A 24,366-nucleotide genomic window follows, 5' to 3' on the forward strand; every position below is an offset into this window, starting at 1 on the left:
TAACCCGTCCTTAACCGTAAGAACGTATTAGATAACGTATGATTTCATTGCGAGGTATTGACCTCTATATGCGACATTTTTAAAAGAAAAACTGCATATATTATACATTACAAACCATGATTCTTATTTTTGATACAAGCTTTGGACAAAATAAAGATGATTATCGTTTAGCGATAATCTTCGACTTACAAACTTTACAAATGATGATAACAACACGATTTCTAGCATATTTTACAACACAAGTTCTTGGATATGCAGTCTTATTTTTGACACAAATATGCGTACGCAAGATCCTGCTCAAATTCAACATAATGCAGCGGAAACTTCTAATTATCACCTGAGAATAAACATGTTTAAAAAGTCAACATAAAGTTGGTGAGATATAGGTTTAATTCCGGCAGCGATATAAATATAGACCACAAGATTTCATATATAAACATTTTAATAAAAATATTCTAAGTGGTTGAGCACTTGGTAACCATACTTAACATTTAATCACGTCGCATATTCCCTTTATTATGAAATCTTACTACATCGTACCAAGTGTAGTCACGAAACGAAGTACTGTGCAACCGTTGAATACTGGTCGTCCAGTCCGGTTGGGGTTGTCAAGCCCGATAGATCTATTAACAGGATTCGCGTTTACAATACCGCTGTAAATATTAGTTACCAAGCTTCAGGGAAGCATGCCAGTGGTACAACTCAACGTAGAATATATTTTTCAGTTACTTGTGTCCATAACGTAAAATATAAAATACATGTATTCTCATCCCGAAATATTTAGAGTTTAAAAGTGGGACTATATACTCACTTTCGTCTTGAAGATATATATATAATTTGACTTGGTCTCCGGTTGATATCACGAACCTATCCATATATAATATATCAATACCTTTTCTTTTTAAACAAACGTCACATATATATACTTGTTATACTTTTAATACTTTGAATAATTCCTTAGTCCGTAGTTAGCAGTTCGTTGTTAGTAATTCAATTTTAATGGTTCATATTTAGATGTTTAATAAACCCCCAACGAAATAAATAAAACCCCCAACGTATATGTATTGGTCGAGATTAATCTTGACCCACGGTACCGGTGTTGTCAAATGACGTGTTGCGTACAAACATGGGATCTTATGATTAATCTTCTCGTGTTGTTTACGGGTGATCCTGAACCATATAAAATTGAATTATGAGTACATATATATAAAATATCATGTTATCTTAAAAATATGTGATTTATTTTAATTTTCTCCAATTAGTCCCGAAGTTAAACTAGTCTTGGATAGCCAATTTTGTTTCGGTCATAGTTTCTTCGTTACAACTCCGTTTTCGTTGATTCAACTTGCCATCTCCTTGGATCGAGTTCCTCTTTAAGACTATGAACTGTAAATATCTTAGTTTGTATTCAAAATCACACGGCATAGGTGAAACTTTAGTGAAACTTATGAAGTTAAACCTTTTCCTTTATGTAGGCAACCTTAAATGATTATTTTTCTAAAAATACTTATACTTTGAATTAAATCATGAAATTTTTATGTGTTACCATATTCATAGTAAAAATCATTTTTCCAGAACATAAACCTTCAATTCAAAGTTTAAGATGGTTTTTAATTATCCAACCCAAAACAGCCCCCGGTTACACTCCGACGTCGTAAAAACAGTTTTTAAGGTGTTCTTTGAAAAACCAAGTTATACCTTGTTAAATTAGCATATATTTAAGTTATATTACAGGTCTTGAAGTATTTTAAAAGTTAAGTTAGAAGGATCTATTTAGTTTGCAAACAAGTTTGAAAACATTCAAACTATGTTCTTGTTGTCAAAATTGTATACCACAAAATATGATAGCTATATATATATGAATCGAATAAGGTTATGAACATAGATACTACCTCAAGTTCCTTGGACAAGGTTTCTGTAAAAGAGGAGTAAGAACCTAGAACCAAAAGGGTGATGGAATTGGATGAAAGATTGGAAGTAAGTTTGTGTTCTTGGAAGGATTTCTTGAAGTGTTTTTGTAAGGTTTTCTTATGAGATTTAAGTGTTGTTTTTGAAGCTAAATGATGGAGAAAATGCTTGGAGATGATCAAGTATGAAGTTAAGAGTATTTTGAGAGAGAAATGGAAGTGTAAGTATGAAAAAATGGGGTGAAGAAATGGTGTGCATGCATAAAAACGTTTTTAGGTTATAAAGGAAAAAAAAGATACCTAACTTTGTTTTCTTGCTAAATAATTCATGCTACTTGACAAATGGTTGGTTCCACATGTTTCTTAATCATTTAAGGCTGCTAAGGAGCAGATTTTTATTGGTATATACCAATAGTAAATACATCTAGAAGCTGCGTATGATACGGGTACATATACTCTAGGTATACGTATAGAAATCTTTGAGGAAACGGAACGAGGATTCAAATATAGCTATCTTTTGTAAATATACTTATATTGTTTTATGTATGTAAGCCCTTTAAAAGTGATAAAATACATATCTATACGATGCATGTATAAGTAATATAGGTTATAAGTATTTACGTCGAAAAACATTACGTATAGTTATCGTTTTGAAAACTTAAGTTAGTAGTTTTAAAATATACTTATAACTTATTGTTATTAATACAAAATGAGATATTAAAACATTCTTAGATCATGTTAAATATGTATATATACATATATATACACAAACGTATAATTATCATATGTTATATAGTTCGTGATATCATCGGTCAAACTAGACGGTCAAACGTTGTGTAAACTCTTTTCGGAAATATAAATCTCGACAATTTGGATTGCTTATCATGTTGGTAAGGTTTAATTTATGTAAATATTAATCTTATAAGTATAGAACGATCGAAAAAGTGCGGGTCGTTACAGGAAAATGATCTTTTCTGGTGGCGTCATTTAATTTTCTATAATCAATACACACACGCCATCCTGTTACAGTCCTAGTAGGAATAAGCTCATTTTTCTCATTTGTAATGACAGTCATGCCACCCTTCTTTGGCACGGATTGAACTGGGCTTACCCATGGACTATCAGAGATTGGATAAATTAGACCTGCGTCTAGCAGTTTAATAATTTCTTTTTTAACTACATCTTGCATATTAGGATTTAGTCTTCATTGGCGTTGCACATACATTTTATGACCTTCTTCCATAAGGATTTTATGTGTGCAATACGAAGGACTTATTCCTTTAATATCATGAATCTTCCATGCAATGGCTGATTTATGAGCTTTCAACACAGAAATGAGTTGTGATTTCTCATTTTCAGTAAGAGAAGATGATATTATTACAGGTAATTCAGATTCACCATGTAAATAAGCGTATTCCAAATGGTTTGGAAGTGGCTTTAACTCTAATTTCGGAGGTTCTTCTATCGATGATTTGTATCGATATCTGTCTTCTTCTTTTAGCATTCGAATTTCTTCTGCTGTTGGTTCATATCCATTAGCTATAAGTGTAGCTAACATTTCAACTTCATCAATTGGTTCATTACCTTCTCCTAAAGAACATTCTCCTGTTCCTTGTAATTCTGGAAATTCTTCTAATAATTCTGCATGTGCATCTATAGTTTGAATATAATAACATGCATCATCTGCAGATTGTGGTTGTTGCATTGCTCTATCAACTGAAAAGGTAACACTCTCATCCTCTATACTTAGGATCAATTTCTTACCGAACACGTCTATCATTGCTTTAGCCGTGTTTAAGAATGGTCTTCCTAATATGAGAGGAACTTGAGAATCTTCTTCCATGTCTAGAACAACAAAATCTACTGGAAATACTAAAGTACCAACTTTAACTAGCATGTTCTCCATTATCCCTCTAGGATATTTTATTGATCGATCGGCTAGTTGTATGCTTATTCTGGTTGGTTTCAATTCTCCAAGGTCTAGTTTAGCGTATAGTGAATACGGCATTAAATTTATACTAGCACCTAAGTCTGCCAATGCTTCTATTGAACTAAGACTACTCAGAAAACATGGAATTGTGAAACTTCCTGGATCAGATAGTTTTTCTGGTATCTTATTCAACAGCACTGCTGAACAATTAGCATTCATGGTAACAGCCGAGAGTTCTTCCATTTTCTTTCTATTTGAGATTAGATCTTTCAAGAATTTAGCATATCTAGGCATTCCTGAAATCACATCAATGAAAGGAAGATTTACATTTATCTGTTTAAACATATCCAAGAATTTGGATTGCTCGGCTTCAAGTTTCTCTTTCTTCATTTTACTCGGGTAAGGAAGTGGTGGTTGGTATGGTTTAACATAAGGTTTAGCCTTAACTGTGTTATCTTCATTGATCTTTTCAACTACCGGTTCTTTTTCCTTATCTTGATTAGGTTGTGGTTCTTGTGGAGTAGGGATAGCTTCATTAAAAGTTACAAGTATTTCAGGTGGTTTAAGTGTTGTACCACTTCTTGTGGTAATGGCTTTAACTGTTTCATTCCGGGGGTTAGCATTTGTATCACTAGGTAAACTTCCCGATTTTCTTTCACCTATTACCCTTGCTAGGTTACTTACTTCTTGTTCCAGATTTTGAATAGAAGCTTGTTGATTTCTAAATGCTTGAGCATTTTGTTCATTAGTTTGTTTCTGAGATGTGAAAAACTGCGTTTGAGTTTCAACTAGCTTCGTCATATTAAAGGAATAAGTCAAAAGATGGCAAGTTGAATCAACGAAAACGGAAGAAGGTCGTAATAATTTCCAAGGACTTGTTGATTTTGCCCACGTTTTGAATAGCCAAAAGATGCAGCAGAGGGGCAGGATTCGTTTGGTCTCAATATAATTGAGGACTGTTTGGCTCCAATAACCCGGTCCACGTACAAATCCAACTATTACTACGAACCAGAAAATTTTGATGTCTATCAATTCAACCACTTAAAATAAATTTTCGTAATTTTAAGAAATTTAGATAAGAAGTAGAATAAAAATCTAAGTCCTAAAACTAGAATAGCGAGAAATAAGAAAGAAAAAAAGTTCGTCGAAAAAGGTCGAAAAAGAAAAATGGTTGAAAAATAAAAGGTGATGGAAAAATAAAAGAAACTTATAACACTTAAAAGCACTTAAAAACACTTAACTAACCTAACCTTATTACTACAACTAACTTAAAATTATAATCGCAAATTGAGATTACTAATTGGAATGATAATTGATACATAGGTAAAAGGTGTCTAAAAATATTAAAGCTTACAAGAAAAACTAAATCCCAAATGAAAATAACTTAAAAAGAAACTAAAACTTAAAAAGGCGTCGCAAAATTCTAAAGTACCTAAATCTTAGTCTAAAGAAAAAGCACTTAAGGAATTCTACGGTAAAGCCTAAAAATCTAGAAGTAAAAATAACTATGGCAAAAACTAAGTTTAAAACTAAATATGAGCTAAAAATACAAATATTACGCTAAAACAATTAAAAAGGGACAAAATATAAAAATATACAAAAAGTTGTAAAAAGTACAAATTTTATAAAAATATTATTTTTATATTATTTATTTATTAAAACTATTAATTTTATATTTTAATTAAACTTAGGACTGCAATGGTGAGTCGTATGAAAGAGCGGGTGAGTTTGAGGAAGTTTCTGGAGTGATGAGTTATTTTTTTTATATAAGATTAGGGAATGTCGTTTTTAGAGTATTTATGAAAAGAAGGACCAAATTTTGAGTACGTAAGAGTGTGTAAGGGTAATTTAACTAAATATATAAATTAAATAAAAAGAAACTTAAAATAAAACTAATTATAATAATAATAAGTAATTAGGGTTAATAATAATAATAATTAATAATTACTCCGTAATTAATGCTGATTAGGGTTCCTGTGTGGCGTGTCAGATTGTCTCCGCGAGTTGCGGTATTTAGAAGCTGTAAACTTCGCGAGTCGCGGGATTCCAAAATTCAACTCAGGTACAGTTTTGAAATTCGACGCGTTTTTTTTCTTTCTGTTTTCTGTTTTAAAATCTAAAATATTTATATAATAAAAACATATATTTAAAAAACTAAAATAAAAATAAAGAAACTTTATAAAACTTAAATATTTAATAAAATCTTAAAAATACTTATATTTTTGTTTTTCTTTTTATATTTTCGAATATTAAAAAAAAACGTATTTTTACAAAAGTGAATTTTAATAAAAGTAAACTAGAAATAAAAATCTTTTTTTTTTATATTAGCGTTGCGCTTCCGGCTTTTAAGCGATTCCCCGGCAGCGGCGCCAAAAATACTTGATGTTTAAAGCTAAGGGGTATAAAATACTATTAATTTTTAGCAGGAAATACTATTAAATACGATACAATTTTACACAAGATATTTATTTATTTATAGAATGGATATACTTAAACCTTGCTACAACACCTATAGGCAGTGTACCTAATCGTACAGTAGTGTAGTTTTTAGTAAGTCCGGTTCGTTCCACAGGGAATCTTTTTCACAAAGCTTAACGCTATATTAGTTTAAATTTATAAAAATACAAATATATATATAAGTAATATTATTGTTATAAAGGGGGGTTTTTACCGTTTAATGACCGGTTTGTCGATTTAAAAACTTTAGTCGCAGTTAAAACCAAATATAAAATAATAAATAAATACAAGACTTAATTTAAAGCGTAAAGTTAATAACGATAATGAAATTGCGAATAATAAAAGTGCGATAAAATAAACTTGCGATAATTAAAAAGTACGATAATTAAAAGTGCAATTAAATACAATAACAATAAAAATGCGATAATTAGAAGTGCAATTAAATATAAAATAAAGGAAATTAAATATGAAATAAAAGAATTATGCTTATTTAAACTTCCGTAACCATGATGTTTGACGTGTTGATTTTAGTTTTATGCCCATGGGTTAATTGTCCTTTGTCCTGGATTATTTAATATGCCCGTCTGGTTTTTGTCCATAACAGTCCATCAGTCATAAATATAAAGTGTGAGTGTCCTCGTCAAATTATTCTTATACCCGAAGTTAAATATTCCAACTAATTGGGGACTTAAACTGTAACAAGATTTTAATACTTTGTTTAATAATTACACCAGGATGTCGACTGAGTGTAACCCAAGGTTTTAATATTTTGTTATCAATTATACCAAGTGTCCTTGTACATAATTTCACCCCTGTTTTAATTATTCTAGTGGCTATTAATCCATTCCCGTGTCCGGTTAAATGAACGATTATTCGTACATATAAATACCCCGCCCATCGTGTCCGATCGAGTGTATATGGTAATTTATAGGGATGTCCAATTGTAAATCTTTATATTAACATTAACAAACTATCATTTAGTTAAACAAGTATAAAGCCCATTAATAGCCCATAGTCTAATTTCCACAAGTGTCGTTCTTTTGTCCAAACCCCAATTATAGTACAAAGCCCAATTACCCAATTTTAATAATTAGCTAAACATCATGATTACTTCGGATTAAATAAGCATAATAATAACTTAGCTACGAGACATTAAATTAAAAAGGTTGAACATAACTTACAATGATTAAAAATAGTGTAGCGTTACACGGATAGAATTTCGACTTACACCCTTACAACATTCGCTAACATACCCTTATTATTAGAATTATAATTAAAATTAAAATTAAAATATAAATTATAAATATAAATATTACGTATATAGATAGAGAGATGGATATATATTATATGTTTTTGCGATCAGAATTCGTTTGCTTTTATAGGGAGTTTCAGTTTTTGGGGCTCCGCGACTCGCGTAATTTTTGCACTGCAAACTCCGCAACTCGCGGAGTTTGCTTTTACAGCTCATACAAGTTTGGAGCCTTTCTTGCCGACGGTTTATAATATATTATATAATATATAAATAATTATAAGAATTATTTAAATATTATATTATATTTATGTGCATAGTTGACTTGTAATTTTTAGTCCGTTGCGTCGAGCGTTGAGAGTTGACTCTGGTCCCGGTTCCGGATTTTCGAACGTCCTTGCGTACAATTTAATATCTTGTACTTTGCGTTTTGAATCTTGTACTCTTGTAATTTCGAGACGTTTCTTATCAATAATTGGAACCTCTTTGATTGTATTTTGTACTTTTGAGCTTTTTGGTCGTTTGCGTCTTCAATTCGTCGAATCTGTCTTTTGTCTTCACCTTTTAATATTTAAACGAATATCATTTGTAAATAGAACAATTGCAACTAAAAGCTTGTCTTTCTTGGGGAATAATGCTATGAAATATATGTTCGTTTTTAGCATTATCAAGCATCTTCGTAAGTTTGTAAGCATTTGCAAGCTTTTCAAAATCAAAGATGTCTCCGATGAAGTTGCATGTTTAAAAATCTTTCCATGGTCCCTAAAGGATGATGCAAGAGATTGGCTAGACTCATTACCGGAAGGTTATATTGAAGATTGGAATGACATGATGGACAAGTTTTTGTCAGAATTCTTCCCTGCTTCAAAAGCAGCAAAATTGCAAAGTGATATAAATCACTTCAAGCAAAAGTCTAACGAGACTCTTTATGAAGCTTGGACCCGATTCAATAAAATGCTTAGGGTATGTCCTCAACACGGGTTGAATACATTCCAAAAGGTCCAAATATTCTACAAAGGAGTCAATGTGGCTACCCCAAAGGAAATAGATGTTGCAGCAGGAGGATCAATCATGAAAAAAACGCCCGAAGACGCTCACACAATAATTGCCGATATAGCAGCCCATTCTCACAATTGGCATTAAGAGATGGAGTTCTCTAGATCATCAACAGTTGCTAATGTCGAAAGCAACGATGAAATCGCTGCATTAAAAGTTCAATTGGCAAATCAAGCAAGGTAAATTGAGAAGGTAACCAAAGAAATGCACGCTATCAGGGTAGGGTGTAAATTGTGCCAAGGTCCCCATCTCACTCGAGATTGCGACCAAACGACAATGGAAGAGCAAGCAAATTTCTTAGGTTACTTGTGTAAAGGTGAAATAAATTTTGACGACTTTCCGGCGGTTGATGCAATGAACCGGAAATACCCTCCTATCAATAGTTATCAAATAGGGGGACCTTCAAGTTCAAACAACAATTACCACGGAGGAAATTCAGGTTACCAAAATAACCGGGATTTTCCAAATCAAAATCAAAGAAATGCACCACCGGGTTACAATCACATAAACAATCGTAATCAACCTCCACGAAATTACCAAAATAATTTCTAACACAATCAACCACAACCACAACGACAAGCACATGTACAACCACAACCCGAGAAAAAATCCGGTTTAGAAGATCTTTTGAGAAATTTTATGGTTAAACACGAGCAAAATTCGGAACTTCAAACTCAGCAAATTCGAAATTAACAAGCTACGATTCCGAATTTAGAAATGGATGTTGGAAGGATCTCACAGTTACTAGCAGAGAGACCACCTAGTGCTCTCCCCTCAAATACTCAAGTGAATCCCAGTAACAATCAAACAAGGAATGAGCATGTAAATGCTATAACTACTAGAAGTGGTTTAACCACTAACCCGGAGATTCTAAAGTCCCCGGAAGTTCCTTTGTCTCCTTCTGTTTTGCAGGTACCTGTTGATGTAGATGAGCATGTTGAAAAAGAACAAGAGAAAAATGATCCACCAGAGGTCATATCGAAGAAAAGTGAAGAACCACCAGTGAAGGTGTACAAGGCACCTATTCCATACCCAAAAGCATTGAAGAAAGACAGACTCGCGAGCCAATATCAGAAATTTGCGGATATGATCAAGCAAATCAGCATTAACATGCCACTCGCAGAGGTTCTTAAGGGTATGCCCCATTACGGGAAGTTTTTGAAAGATCTCATATCCTCGAAGGGTAAATACCACGATGTTTCTGCCACATCCCTCCATGAGGAGTGTTCGGCCATCTTGAAAAAGCAAAATGTACCTCTAAAATTGGGAGATCCGGGTAGTTTTATCATCCCATGTATGATGGGTGATTCAGTAGTGTACGATGCACTAGCCGACCTAGGTGCAAGTGTTAACCTAATGCCTTACTCGTTATATTTGAAACTTGACTTAGGAGACTTGAAACCAACCCGGATGGGTATTCGATTAGCAAATCAATCATTTGATACTCACATAGGTATAGCCGAGGATATTCTTGTAAAAGTTGGCTCACTTATCTTTTCCGTCGACTTTGTTATTCTAGAAATGCAAGAGGACACAAAAGTTCCTATCATTTTAGGACGTCCTTTCCTTAACATCGCAGATGCTATCATTAATGTCCAAAAAGAACAATTAAGTCAAGGTGTGGGAAACGAGAGAATAATTTGTCATATTGACAAGCCATGAAAAGACCCACTTCCACCGATGACTCTTGTTTTCAAATTGATGTTATAAATCTTTGTGTTGAGGATGAATTGCAGGAGCTACTTGAAATTGATACATCGGGGTTTGCCCCAGTAAGTGAAAGTGAGTATTACAATATTGATGAAGCTTTTGATGAGTTGATGAAAGTGGTCACGGATGATGAGACCGTGGAAGAAGAAATTCCCAAGGAAGAGGAATCATTTGAAGATATCGGAAATAAAGATAGATTCCGAATAAAGAATTCCTTGGAAGAACCACCCGTACTAGAGCTTAAGGAGCTACCTAAACACTTGGAGTATGCTTATCTCTAAGGTACATCTCAATTACCGGTAATTATTGCTTCACATCTTTCCTGTAACGAGAAGGATAGGTTAATCTCTGTTTTGAAAACCCATAAAAAGGCTATAGCCTAGAAAATGACCGACATTCTAGGGATAAACCCGTTTTATTGTACACATAAAATTCTCCTTGAGAATGACTTCAAACCAGTAGTACAAAGACAACGTAGGCTAAATTCCAACATGAAAGAGGTTGTTAAAAAGGAGGTAGTCAAGCTTCTTGACGCCGGGTTAATCTACCCCATCTCCGATAGTCCTTGGGTTAGTCCAGTACAAGTAGTGCCCAAAAAGGGGGGTACAACCGTTATTGTAAATGAAAAGGATGAACTTGTTCCAACTAGAACGGTTACCGGCTGGAGAGTCTGTATTGATTACAGACGTCTCAATGATGCCACTAGAAAGGATCATTTCCCGTTGCCTTTTATTGATCAAATGATTGAACGATTAGCGGGGAAAGAATACTATTACTTTCTAGATGGTTTCTCCGGTTACTTCCAAATTCCAATTGATCCCAACGACCAAGAAAAGACCACATTCACTTGTCCTTTCGGTACCTTTGCCTATCACCGCATGCCATTTGGTTTATGCAATGCACCCGAAACCTTTCAAAGGTGCATGATGGCAATTTTTGATGATATGGTAGAGGATTGTATGGAAGTCTTCATGGATGACTTTTCCGTGTTTAGAGATTCCTTTGAATCGTGTCTTTTTAACCTTGAATGTATGCTTATCCGATGTGAGAAAGCAAACTTGGTCTTAAATTGGGAAAAATGCCACTTCATGGTGAAGGAGGGCATTGTACTTGGTCACAAGATATCTCGTGCGAGAATAGAGGTAGATAAAGCTAAAATTGAAGTTATCTCTAAGCTACCTATACCGACAAATGTCAAGGCCATTAGAAGCATTCTTGGTCACGCGAGATTCTACAGATGATTTATCAAAGATTTTTATAAAATCGCCCGCCCAATGACCAAACTTCTTGAAAAGGATGCTCCATTTGACTTCGATTCAAATTGCAAGAATGCATTCTCGATTCTAAAGTCAAAACTCACACAAGCTCCCATTATTGTATCTCCGGATTGGAGTATGCCTTTTGAGTTAATGTGTGACGCGAGCGACTATGCCTTAGGTGCTGTCTTGGGACAACGACCCGATAATCATTTTCGTCCAATTTATTATACGAGCAAAACGCTAACGGGAGCTCAAATTAATTATACCACCACGGAAAAGGAGCTCTTGGCGGTTGTTTATGCGTTTGATAAATTTCGGTCATATTTGGTGTTGTCCAAAACCATTGTTTACACGGACCATTCGGCCCTTAGGTACTTATTCTCGAAACTAGATGCAAAACATCGTCTCATACATTGGGTTCTTTTACTTCAAGAGTTTGACATTGAGATACGTGATAAGAAAGGAGCCGAGAATCTAGCCGCCGACCATTTATCCCGACTTGAAAACCCCGAATTAGAAAAACTCGATGATACAATCATCAAGGATACATTTCCTGATGAATCTCTAATGAGGGTTGACAAGGAATCTGAAATCCCATGGTTTGCCCATTTTGCAAACTATTTTGCGTCAAACATTCTTCAAAAAGGACTTTCTTATCAACAAAAGAAGAAATTCTTTGCGGATTTGAAGTCCAAATTTCTGGGAACATCCCGACCTATTTCGTGTTGGTGCGGATCAAATGATTCGCCGTTGTGTGTACAGAAAAGAGGCTCAACAAATTCTTGAGCATTGTCATCAAGGGCCCACCGGCGGTCATTTCGGACCAAACCACACCGCAAGAAAAATCATTGACTCGGGCTTTTATTGGCCCACGATCTTTAAAGATGCCCATAATTTTGTTCGGACTTGTAATGCATGCCAATGAATGGGTAACATCACGAAAAAGGATGAGATGCCTCGAACCGGCATCCAAGTTTGTGAAATCTTTGATAGTTGGGGAATCGATTTCATGGGACCATTTCCAAGTTCCCATAAGTGCAAGTACATCCTAGTAGCCGTTGACTATGTATCTAAGTGGGCTAAAGCGAAAGCTTTACCTATGAATGATGCTAGGGTGGTGGTGAACTTCTTGAAAAATTTCTTCTCGCGCTTTGGAATCCCGAAGGCACTCATATCCGATCGAGGAACACATTTTGCCAATAACCTTCTTGAAAAGGTGTTGAAGAAGTATGGCGTAACTCATCGTTTCTCTACTCCATACCACCCGCAAACGAGTGGTCAAGTGGAGAACACGAATCTTGCCTTAAAACGCATACTTGAGAAGACGGTTGATAACAACCCTAAGATTTGGCAATGCAAGTTAGATGATGCGTTGTGGTCCTTTAGGACTGCTTTTAAAACACCAATCGGTACCACACCATTTAGACTTGTATATGGTAAAGTGTGCCATCTTCCGGTTGAAGTGGAACATAGAGCATACTGGGCATTGAAACTTTATAATTTAGACATGGAAAAGGCTGGTGAAAACCGATTCATGCAAATGCATGAATTGGAAGAGTTGAGGTTAGAGGCGAACGAGAATTCGAGCTCGTATAAGGAGAAATAGAAAAGGTGGCATGATGCCCGATTGAAAGAAGTGAAAGAGTTTAAAATCGGTGATAAGGTTTTGGTTTTTAACTCACGGTTTAAATTTTCTCCCGGAAAGTTGAAGTCCCGATGAACGGGACCTTATTTGGTGAAACAAGCATTTCCATCGGGATATGTTGAGTTGTTTGGAAACGGAAATACTTTAAAGTGAATGGTCATCAATTAAAACTCTATTTTGATGAAGTTAATACCACGGTTCAAGAAGACATCACTTTCTCCCCCAACGCTAATTAGCTTGGGAAGGAGTCGCGTGAACGACTCACTAATAAACCTCACAAATTGTATATAGTTCCTTCGGTGTGTTCGTTTCTTAGGATTGATTGTTTTGAGTGTTTTGAGTGATTTTTCGAGTTTTAGTACGAACCAAGTTGTTTAGGGACCTTCCGAAATGTTTAATACGCGAAAAAAACATCAAAACTGGTGCAACAGGGCCAGATGCGCCGCATCCAGGCTGGATGCTCCGCATCCAGGCTGGATGCGCCACATCTGAGGACAAGAAAAATATCGAAAATTTTGATGCGCCGAGAAAAGGTCATGCACCGCATTTGGGCCACCAGATGCGCCGCATCTGAGACAGATGCGCCGCATCTGCTGCAGATGCGCCGCATCTGTGTCTGAATGTGGGTTTCTGCCTATTTTTTTTGCACAAATACGGGAGTTTATCATTTTTATTCATTTTTTCACCTACAACTCCGACTTTCATCCAATTTTCTCTCAAGGATTTCATCTCTAAACACTAAATCAACCGATTAAACCCCTCTTTGAGCATCTAATCCGTCTATCAACATGAGAAAGGTAAGATTAATCTTCATTTCTTCATGGTTCTTGTGTTCTTCATTCTCAAATTCGGATTTAGCTTGTTCTAGGTGTGGGGATGTTTAAATCTTCATGTTTTGGTCATTATATGCTTTATTGTTGTTACTAATCCTTATTCATGCTCGAATTTCATGCTTAATTGCTCAAAAATTTACTTTAGAAATTAGGGTTCTTCATGAATTTGGGGATTTCGAAAAAATGACCATTACTTGTTTAAATTGGGATGCTTTAGAGTTCAATTACTAGTATACATTGGCAAATCCGCATGAACATTAGTTGAATTACACGATTACACAAATTATTGAATTGTAGGGTTCTTAAATTGGGGATTTTAACTTTTGTTGACTAAGTGAGTGTTCTAAGTGGAATTAAAGCAATTCATTGAATATGCTAAACTCATATACGCCTTAACTTAGTGTTTGTTCGAATTCAAAAGTTTTATTTGTGAAAGTTAAGGATTGTATGCTTAGGCTTTTTGATGAAATTGTATACTTGAGTCGACTTTAGTGTCTAAATGTATGATAACCATTGATTGCATATTGTTTGACATGCTTATTGATGAATGCTAATGGTTTCATATACTTGTTTTGGTGAAACTAATTATTCTAGATATGATTGAACTTATGAAGTGATAAAGATTATGAGTCATATTAATACATGTTTGTTAAAAATGAGATAAGTACATCCATGATAGAATTATGTTTGACATGAGAGTTTGTGTAATGCGTAAGATATAACGTGTTCTACATGGTTTTGGCTTGTGCAATATGAAAGATGTTTTGAATTTCTTTAACGCTAATCAACTTGGTTTGTGGTTTTGTTTGTTTGGTTTTGTTGTGTTTTTGTAGACTAGAGCTTCATCATCAAACCCAAAATCAAAGAAGCAAAAAGCCCCGGCAATTATAGATGAGGAAACAAGTGAAGAAGAACATGCTGTTGAAGAGGAAGAAATGGATATTGACAACCAGCAGTTAAATGTCCGTGGATTAACCACTCCGGATTCATGGATCAATGCAGTTTTGAGGCATCCGGAATATCATGAACGGATGAAGGCACTTCTACACAAAGACGTATATCCGGGGAAATATATCGATTGGACACCATTAGAAGAAGCCGGCGAATATCAAAATTTTCGCAACCTTTTCCGAGTAACGTATCAAGGCCATTGAATATATGCATGGGAAAACCTGTTCAGAATGCAAGAACGAGTGTACCCACTTTTAGTCAAAGAATTCGTTGGTTCACTTAGGGTTGATTACACGTCACCAACATCCGGTACCTTTATGAGATTTCGTCTTGGAGGACAAGACCGAACATTAACACTGCTACAATTTGTAAAGGCGTTGGATATCTATGAAGGGTTGCCACATTAATTGATGCAAAATTACTTTAATCAATGTATATACTATGTTTCTTCTTTAAATCATTCAGAAGCATGGGTGGATATGAGCAATAGCGCATATAGTGCAAGCAAGCAGACTTGTAGCAAGCTACGTACCTACGAGCATCGATGCGTCCAAATATTCATTTCAAGTACCATAAACTGTCGAAAAGACAGTAGTGAAAAAGTTACCAACTTGGATATCTGGTACATTCACGCGATAATAGATCACTCCCATGTTCATATTCCACGAATGATTCTCACTTTCCTTCTCGAAGAAAGGAAAAAGATTACACCAATCATGGGAGGCCATTTTGTAACCAGGATTGCCCAACATTTTCGTATCAATACAAGTGAGTTAGAGGAGAAATACATGATTGCCTTTGATAGAGTAAGCTATACAAGGGCAAACATTTTAACTAGGGGGTCGAACGGCCTTCTAACTAGGTATGTGGATCTCGTGAACAGGCAACCAGAATAACCACAACCGCAGCCATATCCACAGCCGAATGTTGGAAGTAGTTCGGGTCCGGGAAATGATTGGGAGGCTTACATGGCACGACAGTTTTTAGATTTGCGACTCCATAATGATCGAAACATCCAAAAGGTAATTGATCACTACGATACAGGTAACAAGGAGATGCAACATTACATTGATGTAGGGAATGATCGAACGTGGTACACTTAAGCGGGGCAGCAAAATTAGCTTAACTGGATACATGAATAGACTGTGTCATATGTTACAGATCCCACTAACTATACCCCCTCTCCTTGGCCTGCATACGAACCATGGGTTCAAATGGGTGATCCATATCCTGCGCCTTATCCTCCTCCTCCTAACCCGCCTACTGAAGACACTGCTGTCGTCCCTGCTCAAGCAACTTATCAGGGGTACAACCCCTCAATATTTCAGGACGATGATGCGGGAAACCAAAATGAAGGCGGAGCTGGCCCAAGTAACTCTTTTTGGGGATTCTTCTAAAGTTGACATGATTATTGGTGAAGTGTGTGAACGGTTTGATTCATGTTGGTTTGTTTAAAAAACAATTTATCTTTTATGTTTGGTGTGTAATAACTTGATAGTATTTTGGATGATTGTAATTTGAATAATTTAGATAATTATAAGTGGGGTTTTTAGTACATGGAGTACACCCCCATTTATTTGTGTGAATCGTATGTTTGCTTTGTTTGAATTGATACAGGTGAGCATTGTGCTATATGCTGCATTTTTTACAAAGACTGGCAGTAAGTTCAGCACATACTTGATTGGTGATTGTTTTGTGGTTGCAAGAAGCGGATGATGTTCTTATGCAGGTATTCAGTTCAGCGCCATCATCCCATGAACTTCGGTTTTAGACCTTGAAAGTAATAAACTCTCTTTCACTCTTTAACCCTCTTGAATTTAAATTTTTTCTGATTTCATGTAACGAGGGCGATACATGAACTCAAGTGTAGGGAGGAAGTTATAAATTCTTTTGGGTTTTTGATTTTGTTTTTGATTTTAGTTAAAAAGGCTTAAAATGGTTAAAATTTTTAAACTTTTATCTTAAAAAATTCAAATTTTGTTTAAAATTTGTAGATTTTAAAACTAGGTGTATACACCGAAATTATTATCACAAAACAAATTAAGAAACAACCAAATGATTGAGTTTATTTTGTTAAAAAATCATAAAAACTAGTAGTCATATAAAAGATATAATCATCAGGCTATACCACATTCTGAATGAAAAAGAATCATCAAGTAATTTATTGTTCTAACAATCTAATCCAATGCTCATCTATGTAATGATTGTGAAGGAAGTCAAGTCTTCTAATATGACACACTTGCTAACTTATATTAGAAGATGTAGTCCAGAACAGCTGTAGATTGACGAAAAATCTTCAAAAGTCATCTCTATCAACGGCTGGAAATCCACCTCACCTCAGCATCAAACAGGGTTTTTGGTGGTCAGACTTATCCTAACCATGAGATGGATCTGTCTCGTACAATGGGGGGGGGGGGGCACATTGCAAATTAGCTTTTAAGACTAATGAATCTAATCCCCAGATGGATGATCTCCGTAAAGATCAACCGCATCTATGTTGACTGCGGCCAACATACATATACCATAACAAATTGAGGTGTGCAAACTCATGGTTCACCGATGATATTTGGACATGATATAGTTTCTTCTAAAAACTTATGCTATTTTATGAACTATATTGTGTAAAACCATTTTTAGGACATCCGGTTTCAAGTTCCATGATACTTCAATCATGGGGGCGAGTAGCTTGCTAAGCGCCGACTGAGGCTTCGGTTTTCAGTTACCCTCAACCGGACTTTGAGGTTAAAACCGGAAAACTTGTTAGTGTAAAAACTAACATGTCTAATTTTCAAAATATAAAAGGTTTTTCGAAAAGGTCCCAATTTTCCTAAGGATCCAAATTTTTAAGAAATGTAGACTTTAAAACCCGCCTTTCGACTTTGGTGTGATTTCATTTCATGTGTGTACTAAAAGTGTGTGTATTACATTGTGAAATAAATAAAAGCATGTGTACTCCAAAGGTGTGTGTATACTCAAAACGCGTGAGTTTGATTCGTGTGTGAAATAAAAAGTGTGAGTGTATATATTGTGACCCGGGTGTGTGTTCCATATAGCGTGAGTTATTGTGTTACTAAATAACTTGTGTATCTTGTGTACTATATCAAGTGAGTGTGATTCCCATTTTTGTGTTCTCAATTAAATAAGTATGTTCACTATAGTAAAATTCGATTTCTTGTGAGTCTTGCTTGAGGACAAGCAAGGTTTAAGTGTGGGGATTTTGATAACGCCAAAATTATACATGTTTATTGCCATTCTTTCGATCCAAAGTTATTCCATTTGTATGTAATTATTGTACGTATGTATTGTAATTCGTGTATATTTGTAAAAGTCCATTGTGAATGAATAAATGAAGACCAACAGCGAAAACAGAGTTAAAACGAAGATTGAACGCATAAAACAGCCCGAAACCACTGAAACAGGTCGAAATGCGGCGCATCTCTCTTAGATGCGGCGCATCTATGCACCAAATAACTCCCGACAGTTTCAGATGCGGAGCATAAAGACTTCTGGACCAAAACAGCCTCAGATGTGGAACATCTGATATGGATGCGGCGCATTCAAGCCAGATGCGGGGCATCTGTCCCAGAAGCGATGCATCTGGTCCTCTGCCGACAGTTCTGAGTGCAGAATCAAGCTGGAATCTACTGAGAGTAAAGAGATGCGGCGCATCCCAAAGAGATGCGGCGCATCTGGTCAATTTCTGGCCATTTTACCTAACTTTTTAGCCTATTTAAGAGAGCCTTTGGTTACATACTTCAGAGACCTTCACTACTACATTCTCCCTCAGTTCTAATACGATTTTCAAGGTTCAAGGAACGCTGCAAGTCAATATCCACTCTTTCAACATCAAGATTAAGCTATGATCATTCATCACTATTGGTATTATTGTTCCATATCTTTTAAACATGAATTCAACTTGTATTTACTGCTCCATTAGTTCTACTATGATTATGTTTGGCTAAAAGCCTTGTGTGTTTGCTTCAATGTAAGATTTATGGCTTGGGATTGTTCTATACTTTGATGTTATGCTAGTTATATATATGTTTGATTGATTAAATTATCTAGTTCAACCATAAGAACCATTGTTATGCTTGCTTAGTTCATTACTTCAATTATATGGATTGCAAACCTATTAATGTGAGTTAACTAGGAAAATAATCTATACTTCAATACACCTAGTAATCTAGATGATTAGATGCATAACTTAAGTGATTTTGTTATGTGTTTAATTCGGTAATTGAATAAATTCCAAAGCAACATAGTTATGAAATTACCTCAAGTGATTGTTGTAATTTAGGTTTCACGTGAGTTTAACCGGGTTGAATCTAGTTAGTTAATCAATCTAAATCACCATGTTCTTTCAAAAGATCCATAGTTGTAATCATCCTTGTATCCTAGTTCAATTATGTAAGTTATGACTTGGTTTATGTGAATTTATCAAAGACCATAGCTTATACTTCAACACCTAGTGATCTAGCCACCTATATGTGAGTATAGGATGTTAATTGAACGATATTTAGGATATACAATCATGTAGTTTACTTAGAGTGATTTTAGTAAACTAGGTTTTATGTGAATTCAACCACGAAAGAATCTTGTTGATTAAACATAGCTCTTAAGTTTATAGAAATTGTAAAATTGATATAAACTGCTCTATTGTAACTATTACATAACGGTTTTAATTATAAAAGAACAATGCCTGTCATTTATCAAGCATAGAAGTAAATACCGCAGTCTCATTCTTGTTAATTACTACATTTATTTACTGTTTCGTTAAACGAAAATACAACTTCAAATACAAAACTCCCCTTTTAGAATAATTAATTGTGGTAAAATCTTAAAAACAAACTTCTACCTGTGGATCGAACTGGTCAATTTACTTGCTAGTTACTACATGATCGGATTTTAGTAAAAACCGGCATGCCTAAGAAAACTTCGAACACTCTTAACATCGGTGGGAGGTGGAAGGTTCTTAATAGCTGTTACCTTTGCGGGATCCACCTCAATACCATCCCTAGAAATCTTGTGTCCGAGTACTATGCCCCCTTGCACCATGAAATGGCACTTCTCCCAGTTGAGCACAAGATTAGACTTTTCACACCTTACCAACATCCGCTCTAAATTAAGAAGGCATGAATCGAAAGTGTCACCGAAGACCGAAAAGTAATCCATGAACACCTGCATGCAATCCTCTATCATATCATGGAATATGGCCATCACGCACCTTTGAAAAGTGACCGGAGCATTACAAAGGCCAAAGGGCATGCGTCGGTATGAAAATGTGCCATACGGGCACGTGAAAGTAGTTTTCTCCTGGTCCTCGAGCGAGATAGGAATTTGAAAATAGCCCGAATAACCATCAAGAAAACAATAAAAGCAGTTTCCCGCTAACCTCTCTAGCATTTGATCTATGAAAGGTAACGGGAAGTGGTCTTTGCGTATGGCGTCGTTCAACTTCCGATAGTCAATACAAACATGCCACCCCGTGACAGTCCGAGTGGAAATTAACTCGTTTTTATCATTGGTGGTAATAGTCATACCACCTTTCTTCGGTAGACAGTGTACCAGACTAATCCAAGGACTGTCAGAGATTGGGTAAATCAGACCTGCATGTGTGGGTTCAACCTCCTTTGACATTGCACCACAGGTTTAGAGTTTTCCTCCATTAGGATTTTGTGGGTGCAATAGGAGGGACTAATACCCTTGATGTCGTGAATTTTCCATGCAATGGCCGGTTTATGGGCCTTGAGCATGGTTACAAGCTCAGTTTTCTGACCTGTAGTAAGAGAAGAAGAAATAATTACCGGGAGCTTAGATTCCTCCTGGAAATAAGCGTATTCCAAATGATCTGGAAGTGGCTTCAATTCTAACTCGGGAGGTTCTTCAATTGAATACTTGCTCCGGTAATCCGCATCACGTTCGAGTTCTTTGAACTCCTCCTCAGTCGGCTCATAGCCATTTTCCATCAAAGTGGTCAAAATATCCACCTCCTCAACCTGCAATTCTTCATCAATTTCAACCAATGAACACTCTCCTGAACCCTGTAACTCTGGGAATTCCTGCAAAAACTCATACTGGACATTCACAGTGTTAAGAAAATAACATGTATCATCAGTGTAGGCAGGGTATTTTAAAGCATGGTCGATTGAGAAAGTTGCATGCAAATCATCTATCCTAAGGGTCAACTGTTGGCCATAGACATCAATGATACACCTAGCAGTATTTAAAAATGGCCGACCCAAAATAAGTGGTATCCTCTCATCCACTTCCATATCCAACACCACGAAATTGGCCGGGAAAACCAACGACCCGGTCTTAACTAGCATATTCTCGATAATTCCACGAGGGAATTTAATGGAGCGGTCAGCTAGCTGAATAGCTATACGTGTGGGTTTCAACTCCTCGGGGTCTAGCTTCAAGTAAATAGAATAGGGCATTAAATTTATGCTAGCCCCTAAATCTGCCAACGTCCGCATACAATCCAAATTACCCAGTAAACAAGGAATGGTAAAACTCCCAGGATCCTCAAGCTTCTTGGGAAGCTTGTTTGCAACTACCGCTGAGCATGCAGCATTCAACCTGACTAAAGACACATTCTCCAGCTTCTTCCTGTTAGTTAGCAAGTCCTTAAGCAACTTTTCATACTTGGGCATACCTGCAATCACATCAATAAAAGGCAAATTAATGTTAACTTTTTTAATCAAGTCCATGAACTTGGACTTTTCTGCCTCCAGCTTTTCCAATCTCTGCTTCCTTGGGAATGGGAGCGGTGGTTGATACTCTTTAACTACCGGTTTCGCAGCAACAGTTTTCGGTACCCTAACAACTTTCTCAATCACCTGTTCCGGCTCCTTATCCCCCTCCGGTTCACTAACAACAACCGGCTCACTATCCTTAACCAATGGCACTCGCAAATCATACTTATCGGGCTTCCTCGGTGAATCATATGCTAAACCACTTCGGGTGGTGATAGCGTTAACGTGCCCATTCTTCGGGTTATTATCCGCCTTACTCGGTAACTCTCCCGGTTTCTGCTCAATATTCTGATTAGCAAGTTGACCAATTTGTTTCCCTAAATTCTGAATAGCTAGTTGTTGATTTCGAAACATTTGATCATTCTTCTCATTGTTCTGAATAACAGTAGTAACAAGCTGAGTTTGAGACATCACAAGCTTTTCGATCATAGCTTCAAGGTTGGACTTTTTCTCTTCGGCTTGGGGTTTCTGAAAATACCCGGGAGCTTGCTGTTGATATCCTCCACTAGAACCTGGCTGGAACCTCGAACCAAGATTACCTTGAGGATTATAGGGATTGTTGAAATTCCTATTAAATTATGCACGTCCCTGAAACTGATTGTTGTTCTGTTGACTAATATAAGTGATCTCTTCCTTTTGCCCTATCGTTAGCCCCGCATCACAATCTTTTGCAGATGTAATCCCCCACAATACTCACAACCAACCTTCATACCATGAATATCCTTATTTATCTTTTCCAAATTCCTACCAAAGGAATCCAACTTAGCACTTATAGACCCAAAATCGTCATATGCACCAGTGTCTTCGGTTCTCTTAACTGAAGCTGGACGAGTTAACTCATGATCTTGATGCCATTCGTGAGTGTAAGCAGCCTCCTTTTCAATAATCTCTAATGCCTCTTCTTCTGTCTTATCCATCAAAGTCCCACCTGCTGCTTGATCAATACTCTGACGAGTTGGTATGTCACACCCTTTGTAAAAATCTGGACCTTTTGTAAATCATTCAACCTATGTTGCGGACACGAGCATAACAAATTAGAATAACAGTCCCAAGCATCAAATAGTGTCTCGCTACTCTTTTGTCTGAATTGAGAAATATCTGCTTGAAGTCTAGCAGCTCGAGACGCAGGGAAAAACTTTGATAAGAACTTATCTACCAACGTATCCCAAGAGGTAACCGCTCCTTCTGGTTGCTTATCAAACCATCTCTTAGCTTCTCCCTTAAGAGTCCAGGGAAAAATCCTAGTCTTGATCGAATTATCGGCAACCTCATGCAGTTTGAAAAGGTTGCATACATCATTGAAAATACGAAGATGCTCGTTAGCATCCTCGCTATCCTTTCCATGAAATTAGCAGTCAGAAGAAATCAAACTCAGGATCGGCCCTGTAATTTGAAAGGGCTGAGTGATGTTCGGTTGAGTAATCGAATTGCCTTTCCCCCCTCGTATGGCCTTCAACTATTCTGCCATAGTCTGAGGACGATTCGGTTGATCAGCTTGGTCAGCCATATCTTCAGTCTCGAAAAGATCTAATGAAATGTAAGATTCTTCTTCTTCTCTGATTTCAGGTGGTGTATCGGGCACCACAGTCTCAGAACTACTACCCAAATTAATAATATTAGCACTCGAAGAAAAAGATGAATCCACCATAGACTGTTGTTCTTGACTTAACGCTCTGAATAACTCTCTTTCGGGTTCTGCAAATGGTTGAAGAATCGGAGAATTAGAAGAACTCGTATGTGGCATACACTACCTGTTATCTGCGAAATCACAACTAACAACTGATTAAACGCACCGATTCAACTGAGAATAACGAAAAGAAATAATAAACTATAACTAAACTAAACTAAGAACAATTAGATAACAATCTTAATTTTCGACACAATTGTCCCCGTCAGCGGCGCCAAAAACTTGATGTGTGAAATTGCGTCTCTAATTTATATAACGGGAAATACCGGTTAAAAGGATTACTACACACTAATGGGCAGTGTACCCGATCGTGCAATAGTATAAAGTTGGTAAATCTGTATTCATTCCAAGGACAGTTTAACGTGAGAATTAAGATTGCAACTAATGGAATTAAACTAAGTTAATCTAGAAAATGGAGATTACGAGGTAATAGTTTGGGTGGCTATTTAACGATTAGCCAAATCAAAGAAAGCTTTAATTAATAACAAGAAGGAACAATATTTTTGGTATTTTAAGATTTAAGCTTTAAAGCAAACAGACAAATAAAATAAGATAGTTTAAATCAAATAGGAAAAACGAATGTTCGTCTAGACTCATTACACCTAGTCTTGGATGCATTTAGTTTAAGCCCCAGTTATTATCTACCCTATGCGAATTATTTAATCGGTTCACCTGGAATTCCCCAGCGCAAACACTTCAATTAAAATTACACAACACGGAATTCCCCGTAGCCTAAGACCTCCTAATTGTGACCAAATATTTCAACTAAGATGAAGACTTGAATCGCAATCACACCAACTCTCGTTGTGTGTAATTCACCCCTATTTCGTCTAGCCTTTTGAATTCAATTTACTCTCATCTCCGAGTAAGCAAACAACCAATTAAGACAAACCAATTGTAAATTTATGCATTAAATTAATGAACTCT

The sequence above is a fragment of the Rutidosis leptorrhynchoides genome, chromosome 2 (genome assembly GCF_046630445.1).
Source record: "Rutidosis leptorrhynchoides isolate AG116_Rl617_1_P2 chromosome 2, CSIRO_AGI_Rlap_v1, whole genome shotgun sequence".
NCBI lineage: Eukaryota > Viridiplantae > Streptophyta > Magnoliopsida > Asterales > Asteraceae > Rutidosis > Rutidosis leptorrhynchoides.